Source organism: Rattus norvegicus, chromosome 14 (assembly GCF_021556685.1).
Source record: "Rattus norvegicus strain SHRSP/BbbUtx chromosome 14, alternate assembly SHRSP_T2T, whole genome shotgun sequence".
NCBI classification, from domain to species: Eukaryota; Metazoa; Chordata; class Mammalia; order Rodentia; family Muridae; genus Rattus; species Rattus norvegicus.
The window spans coordinates 81,592,587-81,610,158 of record NC_141547.1 but is presented as its reverse complement, the minus strand read 5'-3'; the positions used below and the strand labels follow the sequence as shown (position 1 = coordinate 81,610,158).

At 50.1% G+C, this 17,572-nt stretch overlaps 1 pseudogene; it reads right to left on the bottom strand.

Annotated features, from left to right (window-relative positions):
* Positions 1-267: 267 nt before the first annotated feature.
* Positions 268-899, bottom strand: Psmb3-ps5 (proteasome 20S subunit beta 3, pseudogene 5; annotated as a pseudogene).
* Between the last annotated feature and the right edge of the window lie 16,673 nt (positions 900-17,572).

Here is a 17,572-nt window from a genome sequence, read left to right as displayed (position 1 = left end):
TTGTATTAGGGGTTGAAGAGAGAGCCCAATGACTAAGGTGGCTTACTGCTCTTGCAGAAGACCCATGCTCCAGTCCCAGCATCCACAGAGGCTATCAACTGCCTGTAGCCAGCTCCAGCGAGCGTGACACTCTATGGCCGCCACAGGCTCTCTCTCCACTGCTTCTTTCTATAACTTTTCTTTTGAAAGAAAGGCGATTTTATTAAAAAGAAAAACAACAAAAGGGAGACGGGACCAGAGCACAGGTTAGACCATTCAGAGCACAGGTTAGTCCATCCTAGTCTTCAGCGTCCTGGTAGTGAGCTTGTCTTTTTCAATGATGTGGGCAATGACACCCATGCTTGATATGGCATCTCCATCCACAGCATTCAACACGGCCTGAGAAATGGTTTCAAACTGTGTTCTGGATCTGTGCTGGTCTCCCAGAGAGACTCACACATCCCATACATTTGCTCGGATCAGGTACCACTGACTGAAGTCATCAGTCACCATGGGACAGCCAATGAGAGCAAAGGTCTTGGGGTCCAAGCCAGCAATGACAGGCTCTGTGTAGTAGGGACCAAACCATTTCTCATACAAGAGGTTGGCCACCATGCTCAAGAGGGTGTAAGGCTTGATCTGCCGACCTTCCTTCAGCTCATACAGGTTCAAGCCGGAACTTGAGACGCTGGGCAACTGTCTGGATGTCAGTGGCCAGGCTGGCCAGGCCTATGTAGAGCCTGTCACCCATGGAAAAGATCTTCTGGAAGTCCGTGGTCACCATCTGGGCCTGGATCCCGAAACACCTGTCTGCAGCGATGACCACACAGTTCTTTCCCTTCATGGCCATGACGGCCCCTCCATTATAGGACATAATAGACGTGATTACACTGTAGTAGGAGCCTGATCTCCACTGCAGTGTCTACAAACCAGCTCTGGCTTTCTCAGGCTATAATTTTTAAATTACATTTGTGTGCATGTATGTGCCATGTGGAGGCCGGAGGACACCTCTGGGAATTGGTTCTCTTCTTTCAACATGAGAGCCCTGGGGATAAAACTGAGGTTTCAGTCTTTAACCACTAAGACATTTCACCACCCATTTCTTTTTCTTTTTCTTTTTCTTCTCTCTGTCTCTCTCTCTCTGTCTCTCTCTCTCTCTGTCTCTCTCTCTCTCTGTCTCTCTCTCTCTCTCTGTCTCTCTCTCTCTCTCTCTCTCTCTCTCTCTCTCTCTCTCTCTCTCTCTCTCTCTCTCTCTCTCTCTCTGGCTTTTTGAGACAGGGTTCCTCTGTTTCCCTAGCTGTCCTGAAACTCACTCTGTAAACTCACTCACAGCGATCCACCTGCCTCTGTCTCCTGAGTACTGGGATTAAAGGTGCGTACCACCAGGCCCTGACTTGACCCCATTTCTTATTCTTGTCTCCTCCACCCCAGTTTGCCCTGGACCGGGCCCTCTTCACCCTATGTGTCACAGCACTCAGCACTTGTCTCACATATGCCTCCCAGCCTTCTGTCAGTTCAGAAAACCCTGCCTGGCAGCTCTCCAAGAAGCAGATGCTGGCCATAGCTACCTTTCTGGGGAGACAGAATGACCCTCATCTCAACCTTTCTTGCTACCATTAAATACCACAGCTAGGCAAGTTACAAGTAACTGTTACACATTCCTCAGCATCCTAAACCTGGCACTGGCAGCTCCTTGTCTGATGAGGACCAAGCTGTTACCATTGCCGCTGATTGCTGACCTCACAGAGGGGAGCCTCCTTCTTCAAGGCCTTCTGTACAGTCCTCCTTCCCAAGGGCAGAATCCTTGTGACTGTAGATTAAGTTTCAATGTGACTTCTGGAGGGACATGATCCTTCAAGCCATAGGTGTTCTGATGTCAAAGCACACAAGGCACATAAGATAATCACACAGCTGTGTCATGCATGCACACATGTGCATGGGCATGCATGCACACATTCTCATGTGTCTGACTATGTGTACTTTCTTCTTTGAAAGTAAGTTTTATATTTATTAATTTGTGAGCGTGGGTTCTAGGACCACCTTGCTAGCTAGCCCTTTCTCCTCTTTTTAAGATAGAGGCTTATTGTATAGCCAGATAGTCTCCAGTTTCCTCCTCTTCCTCCTCCTTTTCCTCCTCTTCTTCCTCCTCCTCTTCCTCCTCCTCCTCTCCTCTTCCTCCTCCTCCTCCTTCTTTTTCTTCTTTTTCTTTGAGTGGGGGGAGGGGTCAAGACAGGGCTTCTCTTTGTGCAGCTTTGGTTACCCTACAACTCACTCTGTAGACCAGGCTGGCCTCAAACTCAGAGGTCCACTTGCTTCTACCTCCCGAGTGAGGAATTGAAGTAGGCTACCACCGCCCGGCATGCAGCAGGTGCTCTTAACTGCTGAATCATCACATCGTCCCCTGATTTCCAACGTTCAATCCTTCTGCCTTAGCATCTGGACTGCTAGGATTACAGGTGGGGTTCACCACATCTGGCGATGTGTATATTTTAAGTGAGATGTTACTAACTGCGTCTAGTGGAGTGTTTTACACGAGGCTTCATGACAAATTGAGTCGAGTGCCTTCGGAAGGCTCCACAGCAGAAAGCATGCTACGCAAATGTAGCGCGGCCAGGAGTCTAGAGAAAATACACTGCACAGTAGTCTCAAAACAAGCTTCATGAGGATTAATACTAGTTGGTTTTGTGTTTGTATGTGTGTGGTATACTTATGTGGCTGAGTGTAGGGGTCAAGGGTGACAAGAGTCATCTTCCTTGGTTACCCTTCATTTCCTGAGGCACAGCCTCTGTCTGAAGCCAGAGCTCACCAATTCTACCTCCTCTAGCCAGCTTGACCCAGGAACCCCTGCCTCTGACTTTGAGTTGCAGGTGAGGGCTGCCACCACACCTTCTGGCCCTCACATGGGCTCTGCTGATCTGGACTCTGGTCTTCATTGTTGCTCAACAAGCACTTTATCCACTGAGCCATGACTCCAGGCTTTGATGATCTCTTTTTAAAAAAAAAATATACTAAAAAGTAGGGGTGGGGGTGGTGCATGCCTTTAGTCCCAGGACCGGGGAGGCAGGTGAATCTCTATGAGTTCAAGACCATCCTGGTTTATATAGTGAGTTCCAGGACAGCCAGGGCTATACAGAAGAACCCTGTTTTGAAAAACAAAACAACAACAAAACCTAGAGATAAAAGTGAACTCGATCATTATATGGGGGAGGGCGGATTGTAGCTGCATCCTTCCTCAGGCCAAATACAAAAATCTATCGGGAAAGCATGTCAGAAAGTTTTTGAAACTGATGGAAAAAGTCAGCATTGGGGATGTAGCACAGTGGGCAGGATGCTTGCCTGATGTGTTCAAAACCTCAGGTTCCCCCCGCCAGCACTGCTTAGAACCAGGCACAGTGGCACACAGTGGTAGCTCAGAGGTAACACGGGATGTGAAGGCAGGAAGATCAGAAGGTCAAGGCCATCCTTCAAGGCCAGTCCAGCAAGATGGCCCAGTGAGTAAAAGCACCTGCTTCACAAGCCTGACCACCGAGTTCAGTCCCTGGAGCTCACGGTGGAAGGAAAGAATTCTGAAAACTGTTCTCTGACCTCCATGTGTGCACCATGGCATCCACATGCCAGCACTCGGCCATGCACTTTTACACCCCAGCATGCATGCAAGTGTGCATGCGAGTGTGTGTACACACACACAAAATAGACTCCTACTGTAACTATCAATAAAATAACAATACATAAATAAATAACGAGACCCACAGCCAAGCAATTGGCAGAGCTCAGCGAACGGCTCAGAAGACAGAGAGGAAGGATTGTAGAGTCAGAGGGGTTGAGGTCCCCAGGAGGAGGGCTCCCCTATGAGCCCGCAGTATCAACTAAGCAGGGCTCATAGGGGCTCACAGAAACTGAATCGACAATCACAGAGCCTGTAGGGGTCTGAGCAAGGTCCTCTGCATAAATGTTGTGGTTGTGTAGCTTGGTGTTCTTGTGGGACTCCAAACACTCTTTTTTTTTAAGATTATATTTTTATTTATTTATTATATATGAGTACACTGTAGCTGTCTTCAGACACACCAGAAGAGGGCATCGGATCCCATTACAGATGGTTGTGAGCCACCATGTGGTTGCTGGGAATTGAACTCAGGACCTCTGGAAGAGCAGTCAGTGCTCTTAACCGCTGAGTATCTCTCCAGCCCCACTCCTAACACTCTTAACAGTGTGCGTCCGGGCGTCTCTGACTCTTTTTTTTTTTTTTTGGTTCTTTTTTCTTTTTTTCGGAGCTGGGGACCGAACCCAGGGCCTTGCGCTTCCTAGGCAAGCGCTCTATCACTGAGCTAAATACCCAACCCCGTCTCTGACTCTTTTGCCTGCTCCTGGGACCCTTTTCCTCCTACTGTGTTGTCTTGATATGAGGGTTTGTACCTAGTCTTATTGTAACTTGTTATGCAGTGTTTGGCTGATATCCCTGGGAGGCCTGCTCTTTTCTGAAGAGAAACAGAGAAGGGGTAGTCCTGGGGGCGTTGGAGGGATTGGGAGAAGAGGGGTAGAGGGAACTGTAGAAGAGATTTAATGTATGAGAGAAGAAAAACTTTTTTAAAAGGAAAGAGAAAGTTCAGAAAAATTCCAAGAGAGAGCTACTGGGTCACTTCCTGGTGAAAAGTCTCACAACAGGAATCACACAAATGTGAACCTGGAACATTGTCCCCTCAAGAGAACAGACACTGTTGGTCAGATCCTGTCTGAGCCTGGCGGGCACAGGAGGCCCAGGCCATCCTGCTGCAGACAGTAAACCTTGAGGAGGTAGGTCTGTGTCTGTGGACCCTCAGGCTCCAAAATCTGCTGTGGAGCTCCCGAGGCTAAGGAGACCTTTTCCAGGGGCCCAAGTGCTCACTATTGGAAATGATGGGGACATACACACTGCCTAGACCACCCCATAGGACACAGCCACTCATGGGACTTCATCACAAGAGTTGGGTGGGCAAGTGTCCGATGCCAGCCCAAAGCCCCAGAGAAGCTTAAAACCCACAGTGGATGGTCACTGATGGAGGCGTTTCTGTTGTGGGTGTCTGTGAATGCCACCTAGCATGTTCCAGGTCACCCCTTTGGTTTACAGGGACATGGACTTCTGGGTCACGTCTTCTGATAACTCTTGGCTCTGCTTGGCTCTTTTAAGCACATTGCTGGTTAGTTAACAATGTCAACAGCCGTCCAAGAGCACGTCATACGTTTGACCAAAACTTCTGCAACATCCAAGTTTTCCACTAAGTAACACTTAGCTGCCTGGCACGGAACACTAGACAGGAAAAAATCAAAAAGACCAGAGAGAAAGCGTGACACAAACTCCAATAGGTTCCTTGTCATTCAGAGTGTAACCTGCTCACCTTCCTGGGACTCTAGTGGTTATGTTTGTCTGTAAATGACCACAAAGTATAGCAGGCATTGATTTGGGGGTCCCCAACATACTTTAACAGAAAGGCAATATCACAAATAAAGAATCTTACAAAGAGCACTTTCCCCAAAAGTCACACACAAGACATGATACCAACACGGTTCAGGGAGGGCTGGTGAGGAACAGAGAAAGTGGGCACAGATGGCTGGGGTCTAGGGACATTTGTTTGACCATAGGCACAAAAGCAAGTGGACTGTAAATTGGGTGCCCTGCTCTGCAAGCCCCAGATACATGTGTGGGGAGGACAACAGGTTAGGTGAATAGAGCTGAGCCAGGCTGAAAGGGCAGCTGAGGTGGGGAGGAGGAGACATACAGGACAACCAATGGCCAAATGTATAAGGGCAGAGGCCTGGGGTCCAAGTGTTAGAGAAGCAAATAAAGGGTTTGTTAGAGTTCAGGGTGACAGACAGTCACACAGATGGACATGGGAAGATTGTGTGTGTGTGTGTGTATGTGTGTGTGTGTGTGTGTGTGTGTGTGTGTGTGTGTGTGTTTACGAGCGCATGCACACCTGTGGGTTCTGTAATCTGCAGATTCTGTTAACCTTAAATCAAAACTATCTTTACATTCTGTCTCTACTAAATGAATACAGATGACTCTTGTTACTCCCTAAACAGGTCAGTGTGCTAACTGTTGGCATGGAAGCCACCTTCTCCTGTGGATGATAGGCAGCCTAGAAGAGACATGTGCGGCTGTACACAAACAACTCATCCTTTTACAGGAGGGATTTGAGCACTTGTGGGCTTTAGAGTCTGTAAGGATCTTGCAATGTGGGTTCTGGGGACCTGAGGGACACATGAACACTCACATATATTTAAGAATGGAGAAATGCAGGTGGGCCCACCATATATACAAGCCCTGCCCACCCACCCTAATGCTCAGAGCCCTTCCTCTAGGTCCTTGTCACTTCCCTTGTGACGGCAGCTCAAGATGCACATCACACTTTGTTCTGTGCTCCCTGGGGCCTCCACCCTGCCCTGTCCCAGCCAACGAGACAACTTTTGATCCTTATTTCTGACACCCCCTCCTTCTCAGCCTCTTGCCATCCCTGGGGACACTGACCCTAGTGGTTTCACCCACTGAATGCCACTTTCTTGACTTGTGTTCCTACAAAGAGCTCCTCAGATGAGATCTGGATCCCACCCCATAGCTGGGCCACATCTGAAGACCTTTTTAAGACCGAGCCCAGTTAAGCCCCGTACTGTCATAGACCCTTGGACACAAAAACATGGTCAACAGTTAATGTTCTGAGCAAATAAGTTTGGGGGAGTGGCAAGATAGCTCAGCAGGGAAAAGCAAGTTAGAGGACCTGAGTTTCCTGGAACCCATGTTTGAAGGAAAGGCACACCTCCTGCAAGTTGTCCTCTCCTGCCCACGCAAACATCATAGCAGGCACAGTCACACGTCTACACAGATAAATAATTAGAGTAAAAGCTGTTTAAAAAAATAAGTTTTGGGGGGAAGGGCTAAGGAATCCAAAGTATCACCACTGGAATTAATAGATGAATTAGCGAGACGGTAGAGATAAATTCAGTAGACAAAATTTGACTCTATTCTATAAGCGAGTAGAAAACAATCGGAAAATGGGGGGAAATCCTAATTAACACCAAAAAGACACATGGAGATAAATTGAACAATTGTGTGCAGGAATGCTATGCTGATAATTGAGAGAAACTAAAGACAGATAAGTAGGGCAGAGGTCACGGAAAACTCAATAGTGTTAAGATGTAAATTATCCTCTAAGTTGGTATATAGATCTAACATAATACCAATCAAAATACCAATGGCCTCTTTGTAAAACTTGCTGAGCCATACAAAAAGTCTAGAATGACCTAAAATTTTTGTTAGAAAGGATAAAAGGCCTAACACTTCCAACTGTAAAACCCTCTCGTTAGGCTTTAAGTATGAAATGTCCCAACAGGGTCATGGGGTACAAAATACAGGTCCGCAGCTGCTGAGGCTCTTGTGGAAAGTTCTTGAAACTTTAGGAGGTGGAACCGTTAGATGAACCCTGTCTCTGGCTCCTTCCCATCCCTCTGTTTTCCGCAATGGTGTGAGTTGCCTGTTTGCCTTCGCAACCATGATGGAACGAATTCTCCAAAACTTTGAGCCCAAATAAGTCTTCCCTCCCTTAGAATTGTGCAGGTCTGGTGTTTTGATCTTGGTGATACCAAGTCCAAGAAGTGAGGCTGTTCTCATAATAAACCTGACTCGTGGTTCTTAGGCCTCCGGAGCTATCCCCAGAACACTCTGTCACACAGGGCTGCCCAGGAAGTGTCTTCCCAGGTTCAGTCATCCGGGCGCTTAGAAATCACTAAAGCTATGGGGTCTAAGAGGGCCCAGCTAAGGTCAGGCCGACAGCAGACCCTGACGTCACTCACACAATGCTGGTTCTGCGTGCGTGCAGACTGTGGGGGTTACAGGGTCACGGAGGTAATCAAGACAGTAGGATCCAGACAGGCTCACAGATCAGAGGGGTAAGGACAGAGGACACAGAGCGGTATGGGGTCCGCACATACAGTCAATTACATGTGGCAAGACATTAATGCTCTTTAATGGAGTGAGGAAGGACTCTCCCAAGAACAGAGCTGCAACAATCAGTTAACAGCCTGCAGAGGATGACTTTGACACAGGAACTCCGACCTCACGCCACAAGCTGATATTGTGACTCTTCTAGAAAATTCTCAAGATTTCTTCATGGTTCTGGGTCATTAGCTGACTTGGTGGGTTTCTTGAGACTACGACGCACTGTGGGCTGCTGTTGTCTGCAGTTGCTTGCACATCACGTACCACAGCTCTCTGCTGCTGGTGCTGTGCCATCCGACTGAAGTGTGGAGTATCCCTTTGTCACTGTCCCTTAGCCTGCGCCACTCAGCAAAGCCGTCTCGGCCTCTGTCAGGAGTCCTGTGAAACCACATCTGGTTCTCGCCGCAAGGCTCAGGCAGGCCCTAGCTTGTTCCCAAAGATGAAGAGGCCAGAGCTCTCACCAGTCTCTGGCTGCTCTCTCCAGAGTAGGAGCTGCTGTCTCTTTTCACTCTTACTTCTTTGGCCACTCTTCTGGAGTGGTCTGCCGGTGACCAACCCTTAGCTTCCTGTTACCCGGGATCATCCTGATATACTGAAAGATGGCCTCGTGGAACACCAGCATCCTGTGTAGATATGTACCCTTGCCTACAGACATACCCTCCCGTCAGCACTGGAAGCAGCAGATCCGGGGCTCAACGGTGTCTGCATCGGTGAAAGCACTGGAAAGTTCACTGCACACAACCTGTGCCACCTCGCCATCAGGAACTGGCACCAGAAGCATCTGCTTGGCATGAAGTGGGCCAGTAGGCAGACGGACAGGACGCTGAGAAGGTGGAGGCCTGAACTATACAGCAGCAAGACATTTGGAGAGACTGTCACACACGTTCCTTGGAAAGACGATGAGGGCAAGCGAAGTCCTGAGGGTGGGTGGCAGAGTGGATCAGCCACCACCTTTGAATGACAAACAGGGCAGCGGGGACCCTATTAAGGAGTTAGCTGGAACTGAGCCAGGGCCTCAAAGGCTGGAATGTGACCTGCTGTGAACCTGGCATGACTTGGCTATGGAGCTATAGAATGTGTAAAGACTGGCTCCCGGTCCCTCGCCAGGACCTTCTGACTGACCTGGGCTGAGTACTTTGGGCTTCACCCACAGTGGTGACCCTGAGCAACAAACAACATGAGAGCCCTTAAACAGAAACATCTGTGAGACACCAGTCATCCAGACTAGGGCTGAAAGCAAGGAGGGGAGGGGACTGAGCACTATGGAGTTACCCAAATAGACCAGGGTCCTCCTGGGCAGCAGGGCTCGGAGGCTAGACACACTCGTGTGCTCACTTCCAAATCCAGCACCTTCTTATAACAAGTAGCCCATTAACACTAACCATTGGCTGCAGCTGCCAATATAGGCAAGAGGTCACCACTCCACCCTGTTGTGAGTCCGGGCAGTGGGAAGAGGCCTGTAGGGATGTGTAGGGGGAAGGTGGGGCAGGCCCCGGGGTCCCATGGGATCAGCCCACACCAACGGTCTAACCTCTTCCCTTTCTTGTCCAGCCAGGGACCATGGGAAGTAGGCTGGATCATGGATACAGGGTCCTAATTAGGATGAACCCAGACAGATAATAGGTCTGGGCAGACCGAGTATAGAGGACAGAAACCTCCACACAAATGTTGACTCCTGGATTAACTTCACTCCCTCTGACCCCTGACCATCTTGGTTCTCAGCTCTTGTTCCCATGGTTCCAAGCTAATGTGTTACTGAGTGTCGTCTTGTTTCCATAACAAATCTTTTCTGAGTGTGTTCAAATGGTTGGTATTGAGTAAATATGATTCTCTTTCTATAAGATGTTCCCTAGGGTCCACCTCAGGCCTCTCCTCTCACCTCGTTGATGATCCTAAATATGGGATCTCAGGGCTGTTTCCTCACAGAGTAGAATCCTCGGTGCTGTACAGACTCACACACAACCAACAACGGTAACACCACCACCACCAGTAAACCTTCATAACACATCAGCCTCCTTACCAATATCCTAGCAGTAGCCCAACGGCAACATTAACAACATACCCCCATCAATAATAACGTACCACACCACCGTCACCACCAATAACACTAGCAACACTGACACCTCCAGCAACCGCAACACACCACTGTTCCCATCAGAACTACTAACAACACCCGCCCTCAATGCCAATATCACTAACGGTCAAAACATTGCCATCCACATCACTACTTAAGCAGTGTCAACCCATCGACAGCAGAACAGTGCTAACTAATCATCAACACTAAGACCTACACACAGCACGCTAGCCACTGAGCACACAACAAGCCCTGTGGATGCCCGGCAATCGTGGAGATCTTGGGGCTAACTACATCACTGGAGGCAACGCTGGTCCTGTGTCCCCCATATGAGAAATGGGCTCCACACCCTGACAGGTGCCTTAAACCATGGATACGCAAGCCTCGTATCGACCACTGAGATACTGAGATGGCTAACTCTGATAACAGGTGGTTACTAGGCAACTACGGGATGGCACAAGTATTGTGGACATGGCAAGCAGAGGGTGAGAGGACACAGGACCCCATCATGTCACTAGGGGATGGGTCACTATTTCAATTAGGAATCGGTGTTTCCGCTGTAATATTTTTCCAGTTGGAAGGCAACCTCAGCTGCCATGTCCCGTATGGATTGGTCCTGGGAACCTGACTGAAGTGAGGCAGGAATGAAGAACAGATAGACACACAGAAGCATGCACGGAGAAACTGGGAGAGGGTGGGTTGTGTGCTCTCTGATAAAGGTACAGCATCAACAAGCGTAGCGGCTCAGAAACTAATGGGCTTACCTCATACCTCTGAATAGAGGAGTCTGGCTTGCTGTGTACAGCTGGACAAGGAGACAGGTTTAGTTCACCTCAGTAGGTGTTTCTGGAGTGGAACAGTCCCAGGCTGCAGTCATCCCAGAGGAGGAAGCTGTGGTTGGTAGTGCCTGCACACGCCATCAACATTCCCATTCAGACAAGAGGAAGGCTTTGCCACCCCTCTGAGCCTCACCCAGATAGGATGTCCACACCCATGGATCTGAGACCCTGGGGTTCTTGGCATGACCCTGCCTGGGTCAAACAATACACATTCTCTCAGGACCTCATCCACTCACCATGCTCAGGTAACTCGGACCAGAAAAGCACAGCAGAGGACAGACAGCAGACAGATCCCTGCTGGACACTGCTACCTCCCTGCCCAGTCCCCACTCAGTAGATTAGCCATGTGGCAGAGTTCACATTGGAAGGGGCAGACACAAGGACAAAGGAGTTCCATCCCCGGGAGTAACTACATCTAGAACTGGACTGGGAGGATCTACCTCCATTGGTCAGTGCCTCCTGTGACCATGGAGCCAGAGCAGGAGGGGTGCATAGAGCAGGGGCTGAGTGTGCACAGTACAAGGGCTGAGTGTGCCCACAGCAGGGGCTGAGTGTGCACAGTACAAGGGCTGAGTGTGTCCAGAGCAGGGGCCGAGTGTACACAGAGCAGAGGCTGAGTGTGCCCAGAGCAGGGGCTGAGTGTACCCAGAGCAGAGGCTGAGAGTGCCCAGAGCAGGGCCTGAGAGTGCCCAGAGCAGGGCCTGAGTGTGCCCAGAGCAGGGGCTGAGTGTGTCCAGAGCAGGGGCTGAGTGTGTCCAGAGCAGGGGCTGAGTGTGCACAGAGCAGGGGCTGAGTGTGCACAGAGCAGAGGCTGAGTGTGCACAGAGCAGGGCCTGAGAGTGCCCAGAGCAGGGCCTGAGTGTGCCCAGAGCAGGGGCTGAGTGTGCACAGTACAGGGGCTGAGTGTGCACAGTACAGGGGCTGAGTGTGCACAGTACAGGGGCTGAGTGTGTCCAGAGCAGGGGCTGAGTGTGCACAGAGCGGAGGCTGTATGCTTTGCCCAGCTACACATTATCCTCATCCTAAACCAAGCAGCAGCCATCATGCTCTCACTGCTGTAGAGATAGGTAACAAAGCACGGGAGCCACAGTTAACACAGCCATGTGGGTGCACAGTGGATCACATGACATTCTGCCATCAGTTCCCATGCTGGGCAGTAGGAGTGAAACTGGTCCAGCTGCCTACCTGGTGTGACAGGACTTGGAGCATTTTCCTCAGGACATGATACTGACTACAGACAGTGTCACGCTCCAAGTATGTCTGTCCCAGCTGCTACCACTGGCAGGTGCCCTTTGGCTCTGGGCTTTCCTGAGGATGTGACCTGGCTCTGCCTTCCACAGAGGGGGCTGCACTGTATGGACAGTGGCTGTGAAGCTGAGAGTGCAACTATGCTGTAACAGGACAAGTGCATAGGGCTAGGTGGTTTTGGGTGGTTTTGGGGGGTCTGTGGGGCTGCCTACCCTGAGACTGGCCATCTCCCCCAGCGGCCTGGCCTACTCCTCTAGTGTGGTGGCGGCTGCACGGTGACCTTGTAGTAACCCAAGTGCCATCCGTCAGCAGCCGGCCGCCAGCCTCCGGAACGCCGCTGCAGCTCATCTGAATTCAAATTACCCTGGGAGCTACACGCTGGTGCCAGCCATAACTCAGTACGAGGAGGAGCATGGCCGCCCCTAGATTGGACATCACCATACATTCCTGGGGCGTCGGACAGGGCTACTAATGAAAATATCAATCAAAAACTCGGCTGACTTAATGGTCAATTTAAATTAATTAATTGGGGAGGAGAAAAAAAGTTTGAGGAGGACAGCGCTGCTGGGCTCTGTCTCCAGTGGCAGGGAGACACACTGGAACCGGCTAAGCACAGTCCCCAGGCAGGACAGATGCTCCATCCTGAGGAACCGGCAAGGCATGTGGTGTTAGCACTACTGGGGAAGGGGTTCAGAGCCCCTGGACTTCCTGTCTCCATGGTTCCTGGCCAGCGGTGACTCGGTTTTGCTGTTTGCAAGGATAGCCAGTAGCCTCCTGCCAGGCTCCCTCCCATCAACAAAGAACAAAAGACCCCATGCCCAGCAAGACTGGGGAGAGCACTGGACAGTGCCCCTGGCCCCTCTTCCTGGTGCCTGGTCAGTTCTCTGTACCCAGTCTCTTCATCCCGAATAAGATGCCACATCACTGCGAGGACATTGCTGGCCCAGGGCTTACCAGGTACTCTGGGTTGGTCAGTAAACATTCTTCTACGTATGAGAGAAGATAAATATCCAAAAGACTGGCCCAGGGTTGCAAGGAGGCCAGAGCCTGACTGTGTGGTATTCCTGAGTACAGCTGTTTGCACCAAGCAAATCAGGATCTCGGTGAGGAGGCGCTTCCACACACCCAGAGCTTCAAAGATGATTAGTGTCCAGATAGGACTACCCTGCAGGATCTGAGCAAAGCCTCGTGGGAGGTTCACCCCAGACACGCCGGGACATTACGCACCCTCAAAAGCAATGGTGGGGTCCTCCATGCGGACAGACAGGTAAGGCAACCCATGCATCCTTGTCACCCTGCAGAGCTGACACGCCTGCTGGGAGAGATGCTGGGATCTGCACTAGCCCTTCTCATTAGGTGACTCAGGGGTTTGACTCAGACAATTGGAATTGAGAGATTCATGCCACTGGTTACAAAGCACCATCGCCCAGCCAGCTAGACAGGCCGAGGCAGATCAAGAAAGGCTTTACCTTGGTGGAGAAAGACTCAGGACTGTGGGGACAGGACTTCCAGGGTCCAAAAGATAACAGAGCCCAGGACTCACCACCACCAGCTATTTCATTGTACATCCTTACCTGGGGAGAAGGCAGCTTTCTGTAAGGTAGGTACAGTGGGGGAATGGGACAATGCAGTGCGTCAGGGGGCCATGAAATGACTCTGACAAACAGCCCCATCTCAGCTTGTGTGCCGTAGCACCAGGCAGTGTCTCCTCACCTCTGTGCTCAGAGTCCAGAGCACCTAGCAATGAAGAATGAGGATTCCACAGGCCTGGGGTTCATACCTGGTGCCACACACAAGGGCTTCCTCCTCCCTGAATTGATGAACAGTCCTTGATGCCTTGGTTTCCATGGGATAAGTCCTTCCCATCCATAGCTCTAGAAGATGCCTAGTACTTTCTCCTAGGGACAGCATTGATGCCCTCAAGGTGACCCCAGTGTCTAGACCAAGCTAGAAAGCCAGGCACAAGGTTGGTAGGATAGACATATTTTTCTCTCTACCACAGGAGTCCAGAAAGTCAGAGCACCCACTCAGGCTCTGGGTCTGGGGCACCTCAGGCTAGGCCAACTATAACATGCGAAGGCACAGGCACTGCCAGGGCTGATCTCTGCTGCCACCCAGTGGCTGCTGAGGCAGAAGACTGGCCAAAGGGGGCAGACTCGCAAGGCTTACCACCCCTCCCCCAGTGGCCTAAGGTCAGTTACTTGGCCTGGCCAGGAAGGGGTAGGAAACTGTGGAGGTCAGGCTGGTTTCTGGGCATGATTATTCCAACATCTGGAGACCTTTCTGCCCTCAGCATCAGGGGTCGTAATGTTCATCTGCCCGCTTCACAGTGGATGACATTTGTGTGGGACAGACCACACATACAACAGGGCCAGACCGCAATCCCCAGGCTTTTAGTTTCAAAGTGGCATCAGGCTGGGCCACCACAGACAGGGCCACACCTGTCTTCACTATGTTCTCAAACCCATTGATGAGCGGTGGCTTCTCCAGGGCTCTGACCTCTCATGCTTCAACCTTGTCCCCTTGAGCAGCTCACACAAGGTTCAAATTGCCACCAGTAGCACCATTCCCACTAAGAGCCAACCTTCCCTGATAATCCCAGGCTCAAGGACAATCTTATCACTCAAGGCCCCAAATGTCCTACTGCTCAAAATCCCCTTGATCATACACTCGGTGCTCAGCAGGCCTTCTACATCTGGAACAAGCTGATCCAGTGCCTGACACAGCACGACACAGCCACCCCCACCTTACCCAAGACCCTCCAGCAAGGACCCAGCACATCGAAGGCCTGGAACTCACTTTAAAAACACTAATGTGGGGACGAAGGAGGTGGCTCCGTGGGTAAAGGCATTTTACCAGCCTGAAGACCTGAATTCAATACCAGGGACCCATGTAGTAGAAGGAGAGAACCAACTCCCACTGGTTGTCCTCTGACCTCTACACACACATAGTACATACACACACACACACACACACACACACACACACACACACACAGTACACAAACACACACACATACACACACATACACACACATAGTACACACATACACACACATACACACACATACACACACATACACACACATAGTACACACATACACACACATACACACACATACACACACATACACACACATACACACACATACACACACACATAGTACACACATACACACACATACACACACACATAGTACACACATACACACACATACACACAGTACACACATACACACACACATACACACACATACACACACACAGTACACAAACACACACACACACATAGTACACACATATACACACACAGTACACAAACACACATTCACACACATACACACACACATAGTACACACATACACACACATAGTACACACATACACACACATACACACACACATACACACACAGTACACACATACACACACATAGTACACAAATACACATACACACACACAGTACACACATACACACACATACACACACATACACACACACATACACACACATACACACACATACACACACATACACACATAGTACACAAACACACATACACGCACTCACACACACATAGTACACACATACACACACACAGATACACACACACACATACACACACACATACACACACACATACACACACAAACACACATACACACACAGTACACACATACACACACACACATACACACACATAGTACACACATACACACACAGTACACACACACATACACACACACATACACACACACACACACACACACACACACACACAGATAAATAAAACACCAATGTGGAGCCAGTGAGATGCTCAGTGCATAAAGCCTGGGGGCCTGCGGTCCATCCCTGGAACCCATGCAAAGGTGGGAGGAGAGAACTGGCTCCATAAAACTGCCCTCTGACCTTCGCAATCATGCATTCTACTCAGTAAAACAAACAAACAACAATAAAACCCCCAAACTACAAATGGGTGCAGATATGTAGACTGAGCTGGAAGGTGCTGCTGTCCCCAGGGCTGGGGCTTGACTTTAGAGATTCTAGTGGGCTTCAGGGCAAAATGGAACTGGGAAAAGTGTTATCTTCACAGTCTTATGAGGGTACTAAATGCTACTAAATTGCGCACTTTTAAAATGGGAATCTTATGTTATAGAATTTTTAAAGTCTCAAGAAGACAGGTAGTTCGGGGCTGGGGATTTAGCTCAGTGGTAGAGCGCTTACCTAGGAAGTGCAAGGCCCTGGGTTCGGTCCCCAGCTCCGAAAAAAAAAAAAAAAAGAAAAAAAAAAAAAGAAGACAGGTAGTTCACATATATAGTAATGTATAAATTTTTTTTTTTCGTTTTTCTTTTTTTCGGAGCTGGGGACCGAACTCAGGGCCTTGCACTTGCTAGGCAAGCGCTCTACCACTGAGCTAAATCCCCAACCCCATGTATAAAATTAATATCCCAAATCAGTGAGTTTCATATATATCAGCAAAGGGTGCTCCTTGGAAGCCAAGAAAATGTTTGTGCTGGAGGAGATGAATTTGACCCTTAACCGCAGCCCCGCCCCTCCCAGCTCCTGGAGGAATTCCACCTGGGGAGCAGCTGAGATGAATGGGGAATGTCACTTGAGCCTCTGGAACTGCAGGGCGCACCTCCGACCAGGACCCAAGCTCTGCTGTGCACAGCAAGGGCGAGGGGAACTGAGAAGGGACATACATGACACTGGGGACAGTGCTGGGTCCCCTCTGTCATGCATCCCTGCGGCTTCCGGCTCGGTGACCCATGCTCCTCAGTATCTTTGTGCTCCTGAAGGGGAGGGGTGGCTTCGATGAACAGGATTGGCAGATGTGACAGGTCACGGGAGGAGCAGGAAACAAAGACTACCTTTGTCACTTGCTTGTGAACTATGCTGTCCTTGCTGAATGGTGACTGACCCTGGGGGAATCAATGGAATCAAAGGGCAAAGAGGAGCTTGTCAAAGTGGAGAGTCCGTGAAAGGTGGTTATGGCTCACAGCACTGGGAAAACACACAGGGCAGCTGAGAGGCAAGCTCTGAGACTGAGAGATGGACAGACAAAGTCCTGTCACTGTCCGGAAGGAAAGCATGGACACTGGAGCCATGGGCCTTAAGAGGGGAAGGCCCTTGACATTTCTAGGAAAAGGGTTAGACAAGGCTGGAGTTGACCCTGTCACCTGCTGGAGCTCACCTTGTCACCAATAGGTAGAGATAGAAGGTCCATAACAAAGCCACAGAAGGCACAGCAAAGCAAAATGTGAAACTAGTCAGGTGGGATTCGGAAGCTCCCGGTCGGCTCCGAAGCCCTGGCTCCTGAGGCTGAGGAAGCTGGCAGGCCACACTGAAGAATTGTCTGCTGCAGTGTCTATCCAGGCTGGAGCAGAGAGATCAGCAAGGCCAGCTCCCTGAGGGACTGAGGGATGCCTTGGAGAGCAAGTTGGAGGGGGAAAGACTCCTGGTTGCA